Source organism: Podarcis erhardii, assembly GCF_964252035.2.
Source record: "Podarcis erhardii genome assembly, chromosome: 8".
Classification (NCBI taxonomy): Eukaryota; Metazoa; Chordata; class Lepidosauria; order Squamata; family Lacertidae; genus Podarcis; species Podarcis erhardii.
Window position 1 is genome coordinate 15290189 of NC_138499.1, and position 21451 is coordinate 15311639.

Genomic DNA, 21451 nt, shown 5'->3' on the forward strand with positions numbered 1-21451 from the left:
TGCAACTGGAAGGATTTTTTTTATGTTTTTATTTTATTTTGTTTCATATGCTAACTGGTTTGTACTGTCTAGATACGGAGTTGAGGAACATCTTAGTTCTACTCCAAAAGGTCTTGGAGGGTGGCAGAAGGAATGCATTCTACACTACCAAAACTCTATAATGCACCGAAGACTCTATTTCAGATTCTGAAATCTACTCCAGGAATTTTCAAAGAGGCTGATAGGACCTTGGTTTCTTGATGCATGCACCAAGGGATTATGTTATTTATTTGGTGCTAATTTGATTGATAAATATCTTCCCTAGAGGTATCTCCAAGCAATTTACATTTTAGAAACATTAGTAAAGGTAAAGGTACCCCTGACCGTTAGGTCCACTCGTGGACGACTCTGGGGTTGTGGCGCTCATCTCGCTCTATAGGCCAAGGTAGCCAGCATTTGTCCACAGACAGTTTTTCCAGGTCATGTGGCCAGCATGACTAAGCCGCTTCTGGCGAATCAGAGCAGTGCACGGAAATGGCGTTTACCTTCCCGCCGGAGCAGTACCTATTTATCTACTTGCACTTTGACGTGCTTTCGAACTGCTAGGTTGGCAAGAGCAGGGACTGAGCAACGGGAGCTCACCCCGTCGCAGGGATTCGAACCACTGAACTTCTGATTGGCAAGCCCTTGGCTCAGTGGTTTAGACCACAGCGCCACTTGCGTCCCTCTTAGAAACATTAGGGAAGTTTTTAATGTTTGGTGTTTTATCGTGTTTTTAATATTCTATTGGGAGCTGCCCAGAGTGGCTTAGGCAACCCAGTCAGATGGGCGGCATGCAAATAGTAAAATCGTTCTTGTTGTAGAACAGTATCCCTGATATTTATTAATGCAATGTTTATTCATCCCACCTTTTCCTCCAATGAGTTCAAGGCAGCATACATGCTTCTCCCCCTCCTCATTCAATCAACAACAACCCTGTGAGATGGCTGAGGCTGAGACGCAGTGACTGGTCCATTGACACCCAGTGAGAGAGGGATGATCAGAACCCTGGTCTCCCACATCCTAGTTGGATACTCTAACCACTGCACCCTGCTGACTTTCTCTCAACTCACAGAGCCAATTCAAGAGAATACCATGGTCAATGGTATCCAAAGCCACAAGTAAGAATAATAGGGTCGCGTTCCCCCTGACGTTTTTTCAACAAAGGTCATCCATCAGGGCGACCATGGGTGATTCAGTCCCATAATCAGGCCAGACCCCAACTGGAATGGGGTCAGATCGCCACTTTTATCCAAGAGTGCTTGCAAACTGTTGCACCACAACCCTCTCAATCACCTTTCCCAAAAAGGGAGTATTTGCAAGGGGATCGGATCCTGCACCCACATGCGGCCTATGGACATATGAAGACCTGTGGGCTTATAAACTGATATATATATATATATATATATATATGTGTGTGTGTGTGTGTGTGTGTGTGTGTGTGTGTGTGTGTGTTTTACATTTTAGAATAATCACTTAAAAACCTTAAAATATCAATGACTTCTCTTCCTCTCTTTACATAGTTCATTTTGCACAACAGAAATACTTGCATATTTTATATAAACTAAACCATTCAGTATCCCATTATTATCCATCAAAACTTATTTACACTGTTGAATATTAATGCTGCCCACATTTTCAAATATACACAATTCTCCCCCCCCCATATATTCAATAAACACTTTCCAATCTTCTCTAAACATATATTCTTCTTGTTCTTCTATTCTATATGTTAGGTCTGCAAGCTGCACATATTCCATCAGTTTAAGTCGCCATTCTTCTTTAGTTGGGACTTTGCTCGTTTTCCATTTTTGGGCTAACAAAACAGTAGTGGCATAAATAAATAACCTTTTCTGATACAGTGGTACCTCAGGTTACATATGCTTCAGGTTACATACTGTCAGAGCTGCCTCTAGGTCCCAGCTCACAGAGGACCAACGCCAGGCTGATGTTATGTACAAAAGTCTTTATTGAAGTTTAATTTCCATTTCAAAGCCAGAGCGTGCAGCCCTACGTCTAGACTCTAGATCGGCGAAGTCCCGTCTGAGTCTCCGCCCCTTCCACACCAGTTTAAGATCTTAGCCCTGCTCCACCTCCTGCGCTGCTCTCTTCTCCTCTGGGTCCTCCTGCCCTCTGGGGCATTGCCCTTTCTGGACTCTTCCGACGCTGAGTCGCTTAGTTCCTCCCCCTGCCTCCGGCGTGCTTTAGGACCTGGTTCCCAATCCTCACTCTCTGCTGTCCCGCGCTCCTGCTGTCCCGCGCTCCTGTACATTTGAACTTGCTTCTCGCGCCAACCCAGTGACCTTTCTCCTAACCGTTACACTACTTCTATCACTGCTTCCCTCTTCCGTGACACTGGCCGGATCTGACCTCCCTTCCGTTGTCCGACTCTCCGAGGGAGGCGTGGTAGACTCTGCCTCGTCTCCTCTCCCTGGTGGGGAAAGCACTGGCCCCGATGCCTGGGACTCTTCCCCCCCACTCTGCTCTGGTGGGGAAGCTGGTCCTGATTTCCAACTACTGCTCTGGGAGTCCCTGCTGCCCCCTTGCTCCTGGGGCGTTCCCCTTGGGACCCCCCTGCCCCTGGCCACTGGCGCTCCCTTCTGTGAATCTTCCGATTCGCTGGAGAGGCTCATGGAATCCCTCGGACCACTGTCCCCTCCTACGCTCCCTTCGGATTCCTCCCCCTCGCTCTCCATCTCCCATCTTCCCTGTGCCTCAGCTCCTGAGCCCCTGACACATACGCTTCAGGTTACAGACTCCGCTAACCCAGAAATAGTGCTTCAGGTTAAGAACTTTGCTTCAGGATGAGAACAGAAATTGTGCTCCGGCGGCGCGGCAGCAGCAGGAGGCCCCATTAGCTAAAGTGGTGCTTCAGGTTAAGAACAGTTTCAGGTTAAGAACGGACCTCCGGAACGCATTAAGTACTTAACCCGAGGTACCACTGTACCTGGGAATTTTCGTCTGAGTTATCCCCAACGAAAGGACTCTGGGTTTTTGTTTTGTTTTTTGAAAAGTACTTTTAAATACAAACTGAGTTCTATCTCAGGTCAGTTCAGTTCAGTTCAGTTCAGGGACATCTCTTGTATGCTTTGGTGACTTGCCTCATATGCCCCAAGATTTCCTGAACATGACGAGGTGACAGCATCATTATCAGGAGAAACATTATCATGTGTGGTCATATACAAAGATTCTCTGATCCGCTTTAATTCCCTGTGTTTACCAGAGATAGTCCCTTTTTTTAGGAGATAGAGACTTGTCCCTGACCAAATGCTACCTTTTGAGGAATGGGTTTTTCTCTCTCTCAGAAGGAGTGTTAGTCTCCATGTGTGTTCACTTGCTTCCCTCAAATTTCACTCCCCTCCCTGCCTCTCTAGAAGCTCCTGATTTGCATGTGAGCACATGGCGAGTGCATCTTCTCGATACTTGTGTGGACATGCCCACAAAATACCACTGAACTGCTTCCTTTCCGTCACGACTTTAGGCATCTCTATCCCATGAGTAGTCAATGTGGTGGTTATTTATTTAAATATGTTTTCTTGCCCCCTTTATCCCACTCACCAGCCAAAAGAAAAAGAAAAGGGAGTGAGCTCTCAGAGCAGCTTAAAGGTAAAGGTAAAGGGACCCCTGACCATTAGGTCCAGTCGTGGCCAACTCTGGGGTTGTGGCGCTCATCTTGCTTTATTGGCCAAAGGAGCCGGCGTACAGCTTCTGGGTCATGTGTCCAGCATGACTAAGCCGCTTCTGGCAAACCAGAGCAGTACACGGAAACGCCGTTTACCATCCTGCCGGAGAGGTAGCTATTTATCTACTTGCACTTTGACGTGCTTTTGAACTGCTAGGTTGGCAGGAGCAGGGACCGAGTAATGGGAGCTCACCCTGTTGCGGGGATTCGAACCGCCGACCTTCTGATTGGCAAGTCCTAGGCTCTGTGGTTTAACCCCCAGCACCACCCACATCCCCAGAACAGCTTACAAGTCACTAAAATACCTCTGGTTAAGTACTTAATTCGTTCCAGGGGTCCGTTCTTAACCTGAAACAGTTCTTAACCTGAAGCACCACTTTAGCTAATGGGGCCTCCTGTTGCTGCCGCGCCGCCGGAACCCGATTTCTGTTCTCATCCTTCTTTTTTTTTTATAAATATTTATTGAAAGTTTTTTTAATTACCATACAAATGAAAAAAGAAACAAAATAACAGATATCATAGCATAATTTCTTAACTTCTTTGGACTCCCTCACATCTCCCGCTCCTGCGTTCCTGATTTATAAATATCTAACCAGCAATTTATCCCCTTATTTCCATTCTTGTTATCTATTTTTCCAATGTTTTATCTCTAATTTTAGATATTGTTTATTCAAACCTGAAAAAATTAAATTTAGCCTAATAATTATCCAAAATTTATCTTTTCTTCAATTTAACTTATCTTCATATTTCACTTCATCTAGCTTAATGGTGCCAAGTTATTTATAATCTAGCATCCTTCTTAACATTCATACAATTTACAATGTTTCTGTAGATAGGTCTTGAATTCCTTCCAATCTTCTTCTGCCGTCTCCTCTCCCAGGTCTCGGATTCTGCCAGTCATCTCGGCCAGTTCCATATAGTCTATCAGTTGCATCTGCCATTCTTCCAGTGTGGCTAAATCTTGGGTTTTCCAATGCTTGGCAACGAGTATCCTTGCTGCTGTTGTTGCATACATAAATAATGTTCGGTCCTTCTTTTGCACCCTCTGGCCGACAATACCCAGAAGGAAGGCCTCTGGTTTCTTAGGGAAGGTATACTTAAATACCTTTTTCAGCTCATTATATATCATTTCCCAGAAAGCCTTCACCCTAGGGCAGGTCCACCAGAGGTGAAAGAAGGTTCCTTCGTTTTCTTTACATTTCCAACACTTATTATCAGACAAGTGGTATATTTTTGCAAGTTTGACTGGGGTCATGTACCATCTATATATCATTTTCATAACATTTTCTTTCAAAGCATTACATGCAGTAAAATTCAGCCCAACGGTCCACAACCTTTCCCAGTCTTCAAACATGATGTTATACCCAATGTCCTGTGCCCACTTTATCATAGCCGATTTGACCGTTTCATCTTGTGTGTTCCATTTTAACAGCAAGTTATACATTCTTGAAAGTACCTTAGTCTTAGAGATTTCTGTTCTCATCCTGAAGCAAAGTTCTTCACCCGCAGTACTATTTCTGGGTTAGCGGAGTCTGTAACCTGAAGCGTATGGAACCCAAGGTACCACTGTAAATACATAAATGACCAGCTCAGACTTAAAGACACAATTCAAAAGGAAAATGGACTAGGAGGGAGGAGCAAGCAAGCAAACTTGGGTTCAAGTTCTCGGTTGCAGGTTCTTCTAATGACCGGCTGGGATGGAAAAATTCAATAAGAGGATACAACGAAAGTTGCTGGTCTCTCAGATGTGCTGATGGCATGGTCCTGCATCCATTCTGTCCCCTCCTCTACTGTAACCTGATGGAATAGCTGCTGGTCTGGTGCTGGTAGCTAGGAAGCTAGGTAGATAAAACAGGTCACCAACAGAGAACTATATGATTAGTTTCTTGTACCCAGCAAGGATCTTGATCCTTTGTTCAAACGCCCTCCTCTAGGGATGCTAAGCTCTGATGGGATAAGGTTTTATAAGGTGTTATATGTGAACCTACATTTCGTATTGGGGCAGCTGTGGCTCATCAGCTTGAGAAGGCTGCCCATCAAGGAGAGAAAACATCATTAACCCCAGTTAATGAGGCTGCAGCCGATTTCTGAAAGCCGACTCCATCCCAAGTTCCTCCAGCTCAATCTCCTTTTTTGAGACCCAGGCTGCTAATTCACTTTTGAAGACTTTTCCTTTCCCAGTGGTGGGTGTTTCATTCCGATCAATGAGCTCGATCTAAAGCAAACAAGGCTTACAATAAACCAGACAGCCTCGGGTTTTTGATATCATTAGCCTTTAACCTCCCACGGACTTCTTCAGAAGGGAGCTGCACTTTGTTACCAGATGTCAGAAAAGGAGGTGGCAAGTGAGGGGAGGGGTCTCTGCCATCAGAACTTCAACTGGCAACTCAGGGCCACACAGTGTTGGTTTCCTGGTCAATGCACTTCAGCTAATGACAGAAGATTTCCAACGCTGATTGGCTGATCTCAGCAGCAGCAGCAAGGGAACTCCTTGAAGTTAATAGGTTGGATCTGTGTTTTTCCTTATACAGTGGTACCTCGGATTAAGTACTTAATTCGTTCCGGAGGTCCGTTCTTAACCTGAAACAGTTCTTAACCTGAAGCACCACTTTAGCTAATGGGGCCTCCCACTGCTGCCGTGCCACCGGAGCACGATTTCTGTTCTCATCCTGAAGCAAAGTTCTTAACCCGAGGTACTATTTCTGGGTTAGTGGAGTCTGTAACCTGAAGCGTATGTAACCCAAGGTACTACTGTAGAAGATATGCATAAGTGCATTCTATGCAAGAAAAGTTGGATTCGATGGTTGGCGCCATTTCTCTGTTGTTCATCCCAGCCTTCCTTTTCCAAGAAGCTTAAGGTGGCGGCATGCATGGCTATTCCACTTCCCATCTGAAGGATAGCTCAGTCGGCTGAGCATGAGATTAAGAGTCTCAAGGGCAAAATATTCCTGTGTTGCAGGAGGTTGGACTAGATGGCCCTTGTGGCCGCTTCCGACTCTGCAAATTCTATGATTCTCTACCGATTGGGCCATCCCAGTTTACACGTCTTTTGCTGCTGCACTCTCGTGGATGTCAGTTGACTCACGTGAGAGCACAGCGCCACTGCAAGCTCAAGTGCGGGCTGCAAGCTCCTTCTCCTCCCTGAGCTCAGTGGTGGTGCTGGAAGGTGGGAAATGGGACATTCCGGGATCCAATCAGGATGGCTTTCGTAGATTTGGGATGTCCCAGTAAAATTGGTGCAGCACACCCTCCAACATTTATCCAATGAAAATGTTGTTGTTGTTGTTTAGTCATTTAGTCGTGTCTGACTCTTTGTGACCCCATGGACGAGAGCACGCCAGGCACTCCTGTCTTCCACTGCCTCCCGCAGTTTGGTCAAACTCATGCTGGTAGCTTCAAGAACACTATCCAACCATCTCATCCTCTGTCGTCCCCTTCTCCTTGTGCCCTCCATCTTTCCCAACATCAGGGTCTTTTCCAGGGAGTCTTCTCTTCTCATGAGGTGGCCAAAGTATTGGAGCCTCAGCTTCAGGATCTGTCCTTCCAGTGAGCACTCAGGGCTGATTTCCTTCAGAATGGAGAGGATTGATCTCCTTGCAGTCCATGGGACTCTCAAGAGTCTCCTCCAGAACCATAATTCAAAAGCATCAATTCTTTGGCGATCAGCCTTCTTTATGGTCCAGCTCTCACTTCCATACATCACTACTGGGAAAACCATAGCTTTAACTATAAGGAACTTTGTTGGCAAGGTGATGTCTCTGCTGTTTGTGTCTATATTTTGATGATAATTTGATTACGTTGACTGCTTTTAAAAGTTAGTTTCCACTGCTAGTTTTTACTCTTTCATTCCAGTTTTAGGGAGACTGCTTGGAGATTTATTTATTTTGTGTGTGAAGCATATATAAACCTTACTGTATAAAATAAACGTGCTACCTGGTGATAACAGAAAAAATGAGGTAAGGAGGGAGCTTCAGCCCAAGTTGGAAAAGAGGTAGTACGGGAACACCTAGCTACTTTAAGTGAATTCAGATCTCGAGGGCCTGATGAGCTGCATCCAAGGGTACTAAAGGAGCTCGTGGATGTAATTTCAGAGCTTTTTTCTATTATCTTTGAGAATTCTTGGAGAATAGGTGATGTCACTACAGGCTGGAGGTGGGCAAACACTGTCAAAAGGGCCCACCCAGGTAACTACCAACCGGTGAGCTTGACATCGATACCAAGGAAGCTTCTAGAACAGCTAATTCAACAGTTGGTCTGTGAGCATTTAGAAAAGGACACTGTGATTACTACGACCCAGCATGGATTTATCAAAAATAGGTCATGCCAAACCAATCTGATTTCTTTTTTTCATGGAATTACAAACTTGGTGGATCAGGGAAATGCTGTGGATATAGTGTATCTTGATCTCTTTTTCTCTCTCCAAATAATCTTTATTAGTTTTTCAATTAGATACTCCACATACAGTGGTACCTCAGGTTAAGTACTTAATTAGTTCCAGAGGTCCGTACTTAACCTGAAGCACCACTTTAGCTAATGGGGCCTCCCGCTGCCGCCGCGCCGCCAGAGCCCGATTTCTGTTCTCATCCCGAAGCAAAGTTCTTAACCTGAAGCACTATTTCTGGGTTAGCGGAGTCTGTAACCTGAAGCGTACGTAACCTGAAGCGTATGTAACCCGAGGTACCATTGTACACTTATTGTATTACATTTTACATTTATACTTGCTCTTCAGAGCTGACTTCTCTCCTTCCTTCTTCTGGTTTTTTATGTCACATATAATTTTATCGCATTATTTTCTTCCATTTTGTATATTGTTATTCATTTTCCATATTTGTCCATAGTGCATCCATAAACAAATAAATCCTCATGTTTATACAATAAATCTTCATGTTTATACAATAAATCCTCATGTTTATACAATTCTTGTTGTCTGTCTGTATTCATTTACAACTACTGTTAGTTATATTAGTTTCCTTATACATTTTGCTTATTATTTTCATTATCCATCACTTTTCTTAATCTTAATCTTCCCCGTTATGAGGTTTATTTCCAATTCTACTTGTTTCCCTATTTCATCTTATCTTTGTGTAGCTTGATTTCAGTAAGGCTTGATTTCAGTAAGTCCCCCATGATATTCTCGCAAGGAGGCTGGTAAAATATGGGTTGAATGAGGTAACTGTTAGGTGGATTTGTAGCTGGTTGACTGATCGGACCCGAAGAGTACTCATTAATGGTGCCTCGTCACCCTGGAAAAAAGTGACAAATAGGGTGCCACATGGTTCCGCATGGTTCTGCCCTGGGCCCATTGTTGTTTGATGTCTTTATAAATGACGCTCTGGATGGTAGGACTAGAATCAATGGATTCAAGTTGCAAGAAAGGAGAATCTGTCTAAACATTTGGAAAACTTTCTGACAGTAAGAGCAGTTCAGCAGTGGAACAGACACCCATGAGAGGTGGTGAACTCTCCTTCCTTGGAAGTTTTTAAACAGAGGTTGGCTGGCCATCTGTCATGGATGCTTTAGCTGAGATTCCTGCATTGCAGGGAGTTGGACTAGATGACCCGTGGGGTCCCTTCCAATTCTTAAGATTCTATGATTCTATACATATATATGAGCAAATGCAAATTTTATTGTCAGGGAACTGCCATGGTTCAGGAGGGAGAGAGGAAAAGCCGGATGGAGTACAGAGAGCCTCTAAGGATTGTGAGAAGTAGCTCCTCCTCAACGGAGGAGAGTAACCACACCTCCGGTGGAGAGGAGTTGCAGGGCTCGGAGGAGGTGAGGTGGTGGCAGAAGACCTTGCCTGGTCAAAGCGGGGAGGAGAGGGGTCCTCTGTTACCCACACCCTCTTTGCGCAGTAAGCTTCCACGCAGAGAGGGGAGGCGCAGACTGGGCGTCAAGAAAGTACTTTGCTGGGGAAAGTTTAAGGGCCGCCCACTCACGGATTCTGCCAGTGAATGAGCCAGCCACGGGAGAGTGGCGCTCTGGACAGATAACGTTTGTTTTGCAGCTAAAGCAAGGCTTTACAGCCAAGTAGGCAGGTAATTGCCTGCTTGCTCTCGAGCAGCCACTTGGAACCATTACATTTAGGCAAATATGTGTCCTCTTTGTGGCAATGGATAAGTGGCTACCCAAGGTGTGGACTATGCATTGGGCCTGAACATATGAATCCTAGGAGCTTTTGCTTAAAACACAAATTAGGCGCTTATTGAAATTATTTCTCCTATGAAACATATTTATTTTCTCTCTCTTTCTTTGCACAGGCATATAATTATTCCTTTGTTTCTCTTAGGAGGAAGCCAGATTTTCCAGACTGAAGTGCAGCAGTCCGGCACCTTATTAAGTAAGAGACAGGCTGTAGAAGATAATTAACCACTTCTCATGGTTTTGGCAGCCACCAAAAAGAAAGGAGAGGTGGGAAAGGGTTGAGTCAGGTATTGTTTGCCACCCACATTAATTGTCCAGAACAGATGAACTGGCGTTGGATCCAAAATATTGTCCCACCAGCATCTCATATCCCTGCCATCGCAAGGGAGGGAAAGAGAAACTTGAGAAGAGGAGGGAAGGCGAGAGCGGTGGGAAGAAAAACAGTCCCTTCGTTGTGCAATGGGTTGCGTCTCTCTAATGAATCCCCTTTGAAAACCACACTTGGTAATAAATGAGGACATAATATAATGCAGATGGATCAACAGGGGCATTGCAGGCCGCTTGGTGTATCTGACGCATGGAGATCTGAGTTGGGGCCAGAGCGCAGGTCAGGAGTCATAACAAGTAGGTAAGGCCTAGCTGCTTCCTGCAAGGTGAACAAGATGTACCAGGGAAAATGCATTCATGGAAGTTCTCAGTAGCTGCTGACCATGATGGTCTACGCTCTGCCTGGAGGCAGTGAAACTTCTGAATATAGGTTTCTGGGAATCAGAAATAGTGAGAGAGGTGTGTGAGGAGGTTCTGAAGCCCAGGAGAGTTCTGGCAGCCTGAGGAAGCACAGAGAAAGGGCACAGCTTAGTGAAAAAGCATCTGCTTTTCATTCAAAAGGTCCCAGGTTCAAGCCCCGGCAGCTTCAGGTAAGACTAGGTAAGTATACCTGAAGGAGTGTCTCCACCCACATAATTCAGCCCGGACACAGAGGTCCAACTCCGAGGGTCTGCTGGCAGTGAAGCTGCGAGAAGTGAAGCTACAGGAAACCAGGCAGAGGGCCTTCTCGGTAGTGGTGCCTGCCCTGTGGAATGCCCTCCCATCAGATGTCAAGGAAATAAACAACTATCTGACTTTTAGAAGACATCTGAAGGCAGCTCTGTTTAGGGAAGTTTTTAATGTTTGATGTTTTTTCATGTTTTTAATATTCTGTTGGGAGCCACCCAGAATTGCTGGAGAAACCCAGCCAGATGGGCGGGGTATAAATAATAACTTCTTCTTCTTCTTCTTTGACTGGGAAAGACTCCTGTCTCAAACTCTAAAGAGACACTGCCAGTTGGCAGTAAACTGGATGGTCTAATTGTCTGACTTGGTAAAGCAGCTTGTGTGTGTGTGTTTGTGTGTGTGAGACCCAGGCATAGGCAAACTCGGCCCTCCATATGTTTTGAGACTACAATTCCCATCATCCCTGACCACTGGTCCTGTTAGCTAGGGATGATGGGAGTTGTAGTCCCAAAACATCTGGAGGGCCGAGTTTGCCTATGCCTGGTGTGACCTCTCCAGATAACGGAACAACTCTTCTTTTCTTATCTCTGTGGCTGCAATCTCCTAGGTGACATGGATGCGGTTAGGCAGTCGAATGCACATGCATACACTTCCATTTCCTTCCCTCTCCATGCAGTCCCGGGCGCTGGCAACCCTCACTACACCACTGGTAACCATTGACAGTCCTCTTCTCCATGAACCTGTCCAGTCCTCTTTTAAAGCCATCCTTCCTCCTGCGGGAGTAAGTTCCATAGTTCAGCTTTGCACTGCACCACCCAGCCTTCAATTTTACTGGAGGTCCTTGAATTCAAATGTTATTGGAGTGGGAGGAAAACCTGTCTCTGTCCACTTTCTCCATGCCAGGAACATGGCGATGAATTTTCATGTGGCTGTTTTTTCAAAAACGGATAGGAAACAGAACTTAAGATTGGGAAAACAAGAAACTGAAGGAAACCAAAATACTCAGATTCACCCATCTTCTACATCTCTTCCTGTCCCACTTTGCTATCTCTTCAGTATTGTTTTGCTTCCCCAAGTGGTGCTCCTCACTTGCTCCTTAATTCCCTTTCCTACCCACCCATCATTTTGAAAACCACATTTGCCGTTCTTCTTCGATGGGCAGCAAATTCGTCTGGGTTTCATTACCCACAAGCTATAGAGGGACATTTTGTCAGAACAGCATTTGGGCCCCCTCTTTTTGGATATTAGCGGGTGGATTTGGAAGTGAGCGGGTGCAAGGGGGGGGGCTGGTCGGGAAGAAATTCTAAATTGAAAACACATTTCAATAGAAATGAGACACTGAGCAATCCGTTTGATTTTATACAGAGCTAGGAGGAAACTTATATTAGTGGAACAGTTTCAAGGCAGGCATTAATTTCTCTGTCGGTGCTCCTGGAGAGTAACCTGTAGTGACCTCCTAGTTTCATATTATATACATTTTTAATAGTCTTCTTCTTTTGCCCCTCAGTACCAAGTGGCAGGATGTAAACCATTTCCTTTCCTTTTTGGTAAGCTTAAATTCTCTTAAGATTAGAATGGAAGCCATTAGGGCTGTCAACTGATTTGAGGGCTGGGGGGTTTGGGGGGGGGTATTTTTGTGTGTGGATTAAGACTGTAATCCTATACAGACCTACCTGGGAATGAGCCCCATTGAACTCAATGGGACTTAACTTCTGAGTAGGCATGCATAGGATTGCACTGTTAACCCTCTGCCTTTTAGCCAATTAATCAGTTATGCTCAAATAAATGTGCATATTACAGAAAGCTCGGTCTAGCTGCCTATTTGAGACCTTGAAGTAAGTGCAGGACAGTGTACAATTTAATTGAAAAACACAACTCAGTACAAAGGCAAGGACATGTGGGTTCATTGGTTTCAATAAGCACCTATAACAGTACAGTTCTGTACATGTCTCCTCTGAAGTAAGTCCAGTTGAGCTCAGTGGGACTTTCTCCCACGTAAATACATACAAGACTGCAGCCTACCTCTGAGACCTTTTTGCTATCCAGGATGGGGGTCAGGAGGGCGAAAGACTATGCACCCCATCGCATCCCATCTCAAGAAGAAGAAGAGTTTGGATTTGATATCCCGCCTTTCACTCCCCTTCAGGAGTCTCAAAGCGGCTTACAATCTCCTTTTCCCTTCTTCCCCCACAACAAACACTCTGTGAGGTGAGTGGGGCTGAGAGACTTCAAAGAAGTATGACTGGCCCAAGATCACCCAGCAGCTGCATGTGGAGGAACGGAGACGCGAACCCAGTTCCCCAGATTACGAGACTACCGCTCTTAACCACTACACCACACTGGCTGTCGAATAAAGTGGGTGGTATAAAAATGGGATGAATTAATCTTATTACTAGTTAAAGTAAAGGTAAAGGGACCCCTGACCATTAGGTCCAGTCGTGGTCGACTCTGGGGTTGCGGTGCTCATCTCGCTTTATTGGCCGAGGGAGCTGCCGTACAGCTTCCGGGTCATGTGGCCAGCATGACTAAGCCACTTCTTGCGAACCAGAGTAGCCGTTTACCTTCCCGCCGCTATTTATCTACTTGCACTAGCGTGCTTTCGAACTGCTAGGTTGGCAGGAACTAAGAAAAACAACAGGAGCTCACCCTGTCACGGGGATTTGAACCAGCAACCTTCTGATCGACAAGCCCTAGGCTCTGTGGTTTAACCCACAGTGTCACTTATTATATTTGCATAGCCAATGGTGCACACAAATAAGAGAATACCCAAACATAAAACGTATAATAATTAACGAAACCAAAAAAGACAATCTCTCTCCGAAAACACACACAAAATCCCACTTTCCTCGCAACGGAAGCAGCACAAACACTTTATAACCCAGGTTAAACTACGCTGGGTCACAACACCCTGAGGTAAGTTGAAGAAACAATTCAAAATTACTCCCTGCAATAAACTGCTTTATGCAGCTGTATGAATTGCATAAAGTTAGATGAGAATATGCCACAGAAGAAGAAATGGGGGGGGGGAGGGGGAGAAACACGGAGATATATGTTCCTTTCGTTTCTCTTCTTTTCTTTGCTGTGGCCTCTGGGGATCTTTGGTAATATAGACTTTGAAAGTATACTAGGATGCAGACATGGCTGCTTATGTGAAACCCCCGCAGGCCATGCTTAGTGCAGCGCCTGCCAAAAGTGGGAGTGTGAGGAAGCATTACTGCTTGACACGCCTAAAAGAAGCACCATATTATGACACCATTAAAATGCCATTACAGGCCAGCTGCCTTGTGCGGGACAGTGCCAAGAAAGGCAGACAGGGTCTCAATGAATAATTATTCCTTGGAAGGCTACTCCCCGTCTCCTTTTCTAGCTGCTTTTAACAATAATAAAACTAGAACCAATACACAATTGATTTTAGCATTGTGTGTTAGAGAAAGAGAGACATTTGCACACATGTACAAATAACACAAAGGATGCAAGTGGTTCACAAAGGCTCATTCTAGCTTACCTGTTCATTGAATATTCATCCTCATTCGTTTGCAGGGAGATTAGGTGAGGGTGTGTTCAAAGCATTACCATACGCTTTTCCAATGCATCTGCCCACCCCCCACCCCCCTGGTCACTTATTGCAAGAAGTCTAATTGTTTGGGGAAGCAGGGTCGTTGTGCAAGACCTCCAGATCAGCTCTGATTCCGAGACCTCAGTTTGCTGGTACGTGATTGAATCCTACCTGAAATCCCAGTGGGATTTCCCCCAGACCTTATGTGCCCCCACTGGCTGGATTTAATTGTGATTCCAGGAATTACCTTAAGCCTTTGTCCCACCCCAGTTCTGGTGAAATTTCAGTCGGAAAGGAAAAACGGAAATTACAAAGCAAAACTCTGGGGATGTATGCATAGGGGTGCCTGATTTTGGATCTTCTCGACAGGCAGACCTCTATAACCAGCAACCACTGTCCTCTTGCAGAACTGTCAGGATAAAAGCTGTGCAATTTAATGGAGATAATAATAATAATAATAATAATAATAATAATAATAATAATAATAATAATTTACTTATACCCTGCCCATCTGGTTGGGTTTCCCCAACCATTCTGGGTGGCTTCCAACAAAAGATTAAGATACAATAGTCCTTCAGATATTAAAGGCTTCCCTAAACAGGGCTGCCTTCAGATGTCTCCTAAAAGTCTGGTACAGTCATACCTTGGGTTACAGATGCTTTGAGTTGCACGATTTCGGGTTGTGCACTGCGCTGAACCCGGAAGTACCGGAACAGGTTACTTCCGGGTTTTGGCGCTTGTGCATGCGCAGAAGTGCTAAATCATGCTTTGCACATGCGCAGAAGACCAAATCGCAATCCATGTGTGCGCAAACGCGGCGCTGCGGGTTGCGAATGTGCTTCCCGCATGGATCACGTTCGCAACCCGAGTGTCCACTGTAGCTGTTTTTTCCTTTGCCATCTGGTGGGAGGGTGTTCCACAGGGTGGGCACCACTACTAAGAAGGCACTCTGCCCCTGTGAAAGGGCGGCTGGGACAGGAGGGGACACCACCCTCAACCATGGATTCTCCCTCTCCTTTTGGCCATTTTATCTGGCTCTTTGACATCCTCACAATATCAAAAGGGCACTGTCCATTTCTTGCATCCCTTGCTCATCTGTGATGCTTGATGGAGCATAGAGTGCCTTCATTTTTCACTTGCATGCCTGCCCCACCCAGACTGACACTGCTCTCACTCCCCATTGCACCTTTCAGTAAGAAATGTCAACAGGCTCGGCTCCACATGAGAGGTGATCAACCTTCAGCGCTTAGCCTAATTTCAAAATCCCTCTGCAAGCGATCACCCACTGCACCCCCCCCTTCCTCCGTCCCTGCAAGTTCACCCACTAATTTTCATGGCAGAGCAGAGATTTGAACCCTGGTCTCCCAGGTCTTAGTCCCACACTCTAACCACTACACCACACTGGCTCTCCAGCATCCTGGTCTCACCTTGGGCAACAAAATTCCAGCAAGCAAGCCCTGAGCAGAACAGCAATCGTACCCTAAACCAGAGCGGAAAGAACCCAGAATAGTAACAGAGCAAGATCTACACACTTGTTCCCATTGCTCTTCCCTCGTGTGTTGGCTGAACCCCTAGTTATAATGCCTCAAGAGGGCTTAGGGTGAACATGGACCAACCTGTGTCCAGCAAAGGTCCTAATCTGGCCAATGAGGGCATATTGGCCATAACTGGGTAAATACTGGGGACTGCAGTATCAGAAGCAAATTCAGCAGTAATTGTTACACACCTTGAACTAGTGTGCCCATTGATGGTCCTGCACTAGCAACCGGGATAGTAAGCAGCACCGATAATTAAGCTTCAAGGGACCAGCACCCTCACATCTGCTGTGCTAATATGGAATATGACTGACTTGGCATCCTTCCAGTTGCTAACTAGAGTCAAGGTCATTTCATGTGGTTTCAGCTGCACTGTAGCAAGCGCCCTTTATCACCTGCCTGGGAGGAAGGGCCCTTTGATTGGCACCTCATTGATCACCATAACTCAACCCCTTAATTCATAAAAATGCTTCTCCTCAATTGCAGCCCATTAAGCCCTACTAGGAAATAATTGAGCCTCCTTTCTGTTTTTGTCTGGAATGAATTTGCTTTGATCAGTAAACCCAGCTCTGTGGCGTACCTGATTTAAGCTTTTTTCACGGATACGAGGGATGGATAATGTGAGCTTCCTTGTTGCTGTCAGGAACATTTTCCAGCCAGTGAGTTGTGTCTGCAAGTTGTTACCCGCCGGTGATAGCTCTTGATTTGCTGCGGGGAAGAACAGGGGTTTGGCAGGGCGCCCTAGAAGGAAAGAAGAAGCTGCCATTTGGAGAGGGTGCAGAACGGCAGATCTACAGTACATGCTGCCTTTAGATCTATGTGCTACCTTTCTCCCGAGGAACTCGGGGCAGAATTTTGGCTCCCAACAACCCTGTAAGGTAGGTTAGGGCTCAGTCAGACAGGACTCACCTTCCAACTGAATGCTTATGTATACATAACTGGATAGCTCAGTCGGTAGAGCACGAGACTCTTAATCTCAGGGGCTGTGGGTTCAAGCTCCACGTTGGACACTGCGGGGGGTGGGGTAGACTAGATTAGCCTTGGGGGTTACTTCCAACTCTACAATTCTATGATTTTATGAGTTTTATTTTAGATTCAGTGGAGACCGAGGACTTTGCCCCCCTCTATTTAGTCCTGAAATAAGCTACTAGGAATCTTATTCAGGCACTTCTCAGGCTTCAGTAGGAATTGCACATGCTTCCGCAGCATCTCTTCCCAACCATAATGCCAAGAAACTTGTTAGGAGTCATTTAAAGAAATAAAAAGAAAGCTGGATTTCTCAGGAGCCTGCACTGACCACTCCATTCTAGACTTCTTGAATTCCTTTTTTAAAATAGTTTTATATTTTTTTTTCAAATTTATACATTTCATTAGTTTTACACTCGATTTAACATTTCCAAATTTTGACTTCCTTCCCCCTCTTTCTGCGGTTACTTAACTTAATTTATTAATATCTTCTGCATATCCAAGTTTATTTAACTTGCTCATTTATTTATCTACTGTAAATATATACTCTTATAAAACTGCAGGTTATTACATTAATCCTGCTAATGTTTTTATCTGTTTACAATCTGTCTGTAAATATTCAATAAACCATTTCAATTCTTTTATTAAAAGTTTGTTATCTTGATTTCTTATTCTTCCGGTAAGTTTTGCCATTTCTGCATATTCCTTAAGTTTTTGTATCCAGTCTTCTTTTTCTGGGACTTCTGCTTCTTTCCACTTTTGGGCAAGTAACATTCTTCCTGCTGTAGTAGCATACATAAATAATTTTCTATACAATTTACGTAGTTCTACTACAGAACTACCTAGACTTAGACAGGTCACCCGGTGTGATGTTTTGCTTAGTGATGATTTGGAGAAATCATAGCTCTACATCGTGGCTGCAAATGCACAGCATTTTATCCTAGAATCAGTGGAGACCCAGCACTTGGTATTTTTCTACATAGTCCACAGCCAGTCTAGATACATTGCATAATAAAGGTAATGGTAAAGGCAAAGGACCCCTGGATGGTTAGGCCCAGTGAAAGGCAACTATGGGGTGTGGCGCTCATCTTGCTTTCAGGGCAAGGGAACCAGCATTTGTCTGCAGACAGTTTTCCGGGTCTTGTGGCCAGCATGACTAAACCCCTTCTGGCGCAACAGGACACTGTGACAGAAGCCTCTTGAGAAGCTGGTTTCATTCTGAAAGTAAAAGCTCATTGCACACTGAAAACAAATGTAGGGGGACCAGATAAATTGGGAGAGTGTATGTACACTTGCCCAATGACTTGTAGGTGGGTGTATACTAAGATCACAATCACAGCGTCTTTTTTCATTCACCCAGGGCATGTGCAAAGATGAAAATTTGTGGTTTAACCCAATTTCAATCTCCAGCCTTTATTGGCATACAGTGGTATCTCGGGTTAAGAACTTAATTCGTTCTGGAGGTCCGTTCTTAACCTGAAACTGTTCTTAACCTGAGGTGCCACTTCAGCTAATGGGGCCCCCCACTGCCACCACATGATTTCTGTTCTCATGCTGAAGTAAAGTTCTTAACCTGAGGTACTATTTCTGGGTTAGTGGAGTCTGTAACCTGAAGCGTCTGTAACCAGAGGTACCACTGTATAGACAAAGTTCTGAAAGGTGCAGTGCAATAAAATCGCTCAGCAAAATCTAGCAATCAAAATACTGCTGCATAACATTCACAGATCCTCACTGCGTGTTGAAGAAACCTGGCTACCATCTTCATCTTGTCCCCATCCTGGGTAAGCATTAGGAAGGCTAGCTTACATCCATGGATAAACTAACCATGGGAAGGGTTTCCAAACAATTAACGACACTCACCCTTGTGGATTGGCAGGATCTGGAATCAATCTAGATTGAAAGCAGCATGTTGAGCTTGAGAATGAATGATTCCTGGTAGAGAGAGAAAAAACTACGTTTTTTGGGTACTACAAATGGGTTAGGGTGTAAGCAGTCTGAGTGATTTGCTCAGATCTAGCCTGTGGCCTTTAAAGCTGGATAGAGATCGGAACGAGCGTTTTCTGTATTGGAGCCTGACATTTGAATCACTGCACTGCATTGGCAGGATCTGCCAGAACCAAATTGCAAATTGTTGCAACAGCAACCCACCTGGTGGGAAGCAAGCATCATGACTTCACCCCCATCTCTCAGCTGTTTCTGGTGGCCAGCAAAGAGAAGGATGGGGTGGGAGGGAGAAATAAGGAAAAAGTTGCCAGGTTACCTTGCACTCTGCCAGTGTGAACCCAAGAGCCCTGTCCCTCTGTTCCTCCACCTCAGGGACTCCCTTAAGATGGAATCATAGAATTGTAGAGTTGAAAGGGACCTTGAGGATCATCCAGACCAACCCCCTGCAATGCAGGATGATGCAGCTGTCCCAGACAGGGATCGAACCTGCAACCTTGGCATAATCAGCACCACGCTCTAACCAACTGAGCTACCTCTCTGCTCTTCAACCACCCTTTAACATAAACCAGGAGAAAAGCAATGACAAACCTAGACAGCATCTTAAAAAGCAGAGACATCACCTTGCCAACAAAGGTCCGTATAGTTAAAGCTAGAGTTTTCCCAGTAGTAATGTATGGAAGTGAGAGCTGGACCATAAAGAAGGCTGATCGCCAAAGAATTGATGCTTTTGGATTATGGTGCTGGAGGAGACTTTTGAGAGTCCCATGGACTGCAAGAAGATCAAACCTATCCATTCCTAAAGAAATCAGCCCTGAGTGCTCACTAGAAGGACAGATCATGAAGCTGAGGCTCCAATACTTTGGCCACCTCATGAGAAGAGAAGACTCCCTGGAAAAGACCCTGATGTTGGGAAAGATGGAGGGCACAAGGAAAAGGGGACAACAGAGGACGAGGTGGTTGGACAGTGTTCTCGAAGCTACCAGCATGAGTTTGACCAAACTGTGGGAGGCAGTGGAAGACAGGAGTGCCTGGCGTGCTCTGGTCCATGGGGTCACCAAGAGTCGGACACGACTAAACAACAACAATCCTCATTTGTGACAGTGGGCTTATTTATATACATTTATTTGTTGCCCTGCACTTTCCAGGCACATCCCTGCGCTTAAAAGCTCAGTGTTTGGGGGTTGTTTGCCCTAGAGCTTTCCCCCATGAAAACCTGCTCTTCAGTGCTCAGTCGGAGCAAACATCAATTCAGGTCTTCCTTGGATTGCTGTTTGCTCCAGTTGAGCTTTAAAGCGTACACCTGGAAAGAGCAGAAGAAAATTAAGTGTGGATAAGCCCAACGGCTGGCTAAAGCGAGTATCTTTTTGTTGCTTTGCTACATCTCAGCCAGATGCGAAGGCAAGTGACGTTGTCCAGACATCCCAATTTTTATGGAAACAGCATGGAGTTTGAATAAACACTGAGCATTTACCCCAGGATGTGATCCGAATTTGACATTCAATACAATAACAAAACATTTTGTTAGAGCGTAATTCCCCCACCCCAAACCTTAAAGGCATTGTTCCTTATCCAGGATTATAACATCAAGTTGTGCAGTCCACCTTCCAAGATGTGAAGTTTATATTTTTTATTTATTTACAGTATTCTCATCCTGCTTTTCAACTGTATGGTCCCTGAGGCAGCATGCAACTCATCAAAATCACTGGCTGCAGGGACCATGTCTCAGGGTTTTTAAAAAAATGTAATGATGTTGGTCCATAGAAAACCTCGGGTGGGGTGGGGAGAACTCAAAAATCTGCAGTTGAGCAATACACTTATTAGAACCAATTAAAAGGTCACAAAATTGTGGCAAGCTTTAAAGTTCACCAAATCTTCTAATCAGGTGGCAGAGAGGGATGCAGGGGGAAATGGCAGAAATTACCCTGGATGTTGTAGCTATAAGGCCAGCTTGCGTGTTAAGACTCCAAGACCTCAAGGGACCACCAGTCGGGTTGTAGTGGCTTTCCAATCGCTCCCACCCACAACAGCATTGAGGTCGGTCTTTATGATCCCATCACAATGTGTGCTCTCTGGGAAGAAGACATGATTTGTAGACTTGACTCCAAGATTACAAATGGATAAGTCTCTGTTGGGTGTGGAAGGTATAATAATAATAATAATAATAATAATAATAATAATAATAATAATAATAATATACCCTGCCCTCCCCGGCCAAAACCGGGCTCAGGCCAGCTAACACCGGATATAAATACAGTAAAAATATTAAGAACAAAACAAAAACAAAAAAACAAAAACCCCAACAAACAATTGATTAAAATATAAGTTAGAGTACAGCATAAAATGCAGCCTCGTTTTAGTGGTAGCCTATAGATCAAAGCGGGAAGTGGGTGGCACTGTGGGTTAAACCACAGAGCCTAGGACTTGCTGATCAGAAGGTCAGTGGTTCGAATCCCCGCAACAGGGTGAGCTCGGTCCCTGCTCCTGCCCACCTAGCAGTTCAAAAGCACGTCAAAGTGCAAGTAGATAAATAGGTACCGGCGTTTCCATGCGCTGCTCTGGTTTGCCAGAAGCGGCTTAGTCCTGCTGGCCACATGACCTGGAAGCTGTACGCTG

The 21451-nt window shown here is 45.0% G+C and overlaps 2 long non-coding RNA genes across 2 annotated transcripts in view; both read left to right on the forward strand.

Annotated features, from left to right (window-relative positions):
* Positions 1 to 21451, forward strand: part of LOC309349192 — a 611395-nt gene that overhangs the window by 320069 nt on the left and 269875 nt on the right. The gene's annotated exons all lie outside the window — the stretch shown is intronic.
* Positions 16674 to 19478, forward strand: LOC309349181. Its single transcript, XR_014159803.1, has 3 exons — positions 16674 to 16806; positions 18619 to 18675; positions 19211 to 19478. It is a non-coding gene; the product is annotated as an uncharacterized lncRNA (long non-coding RNA).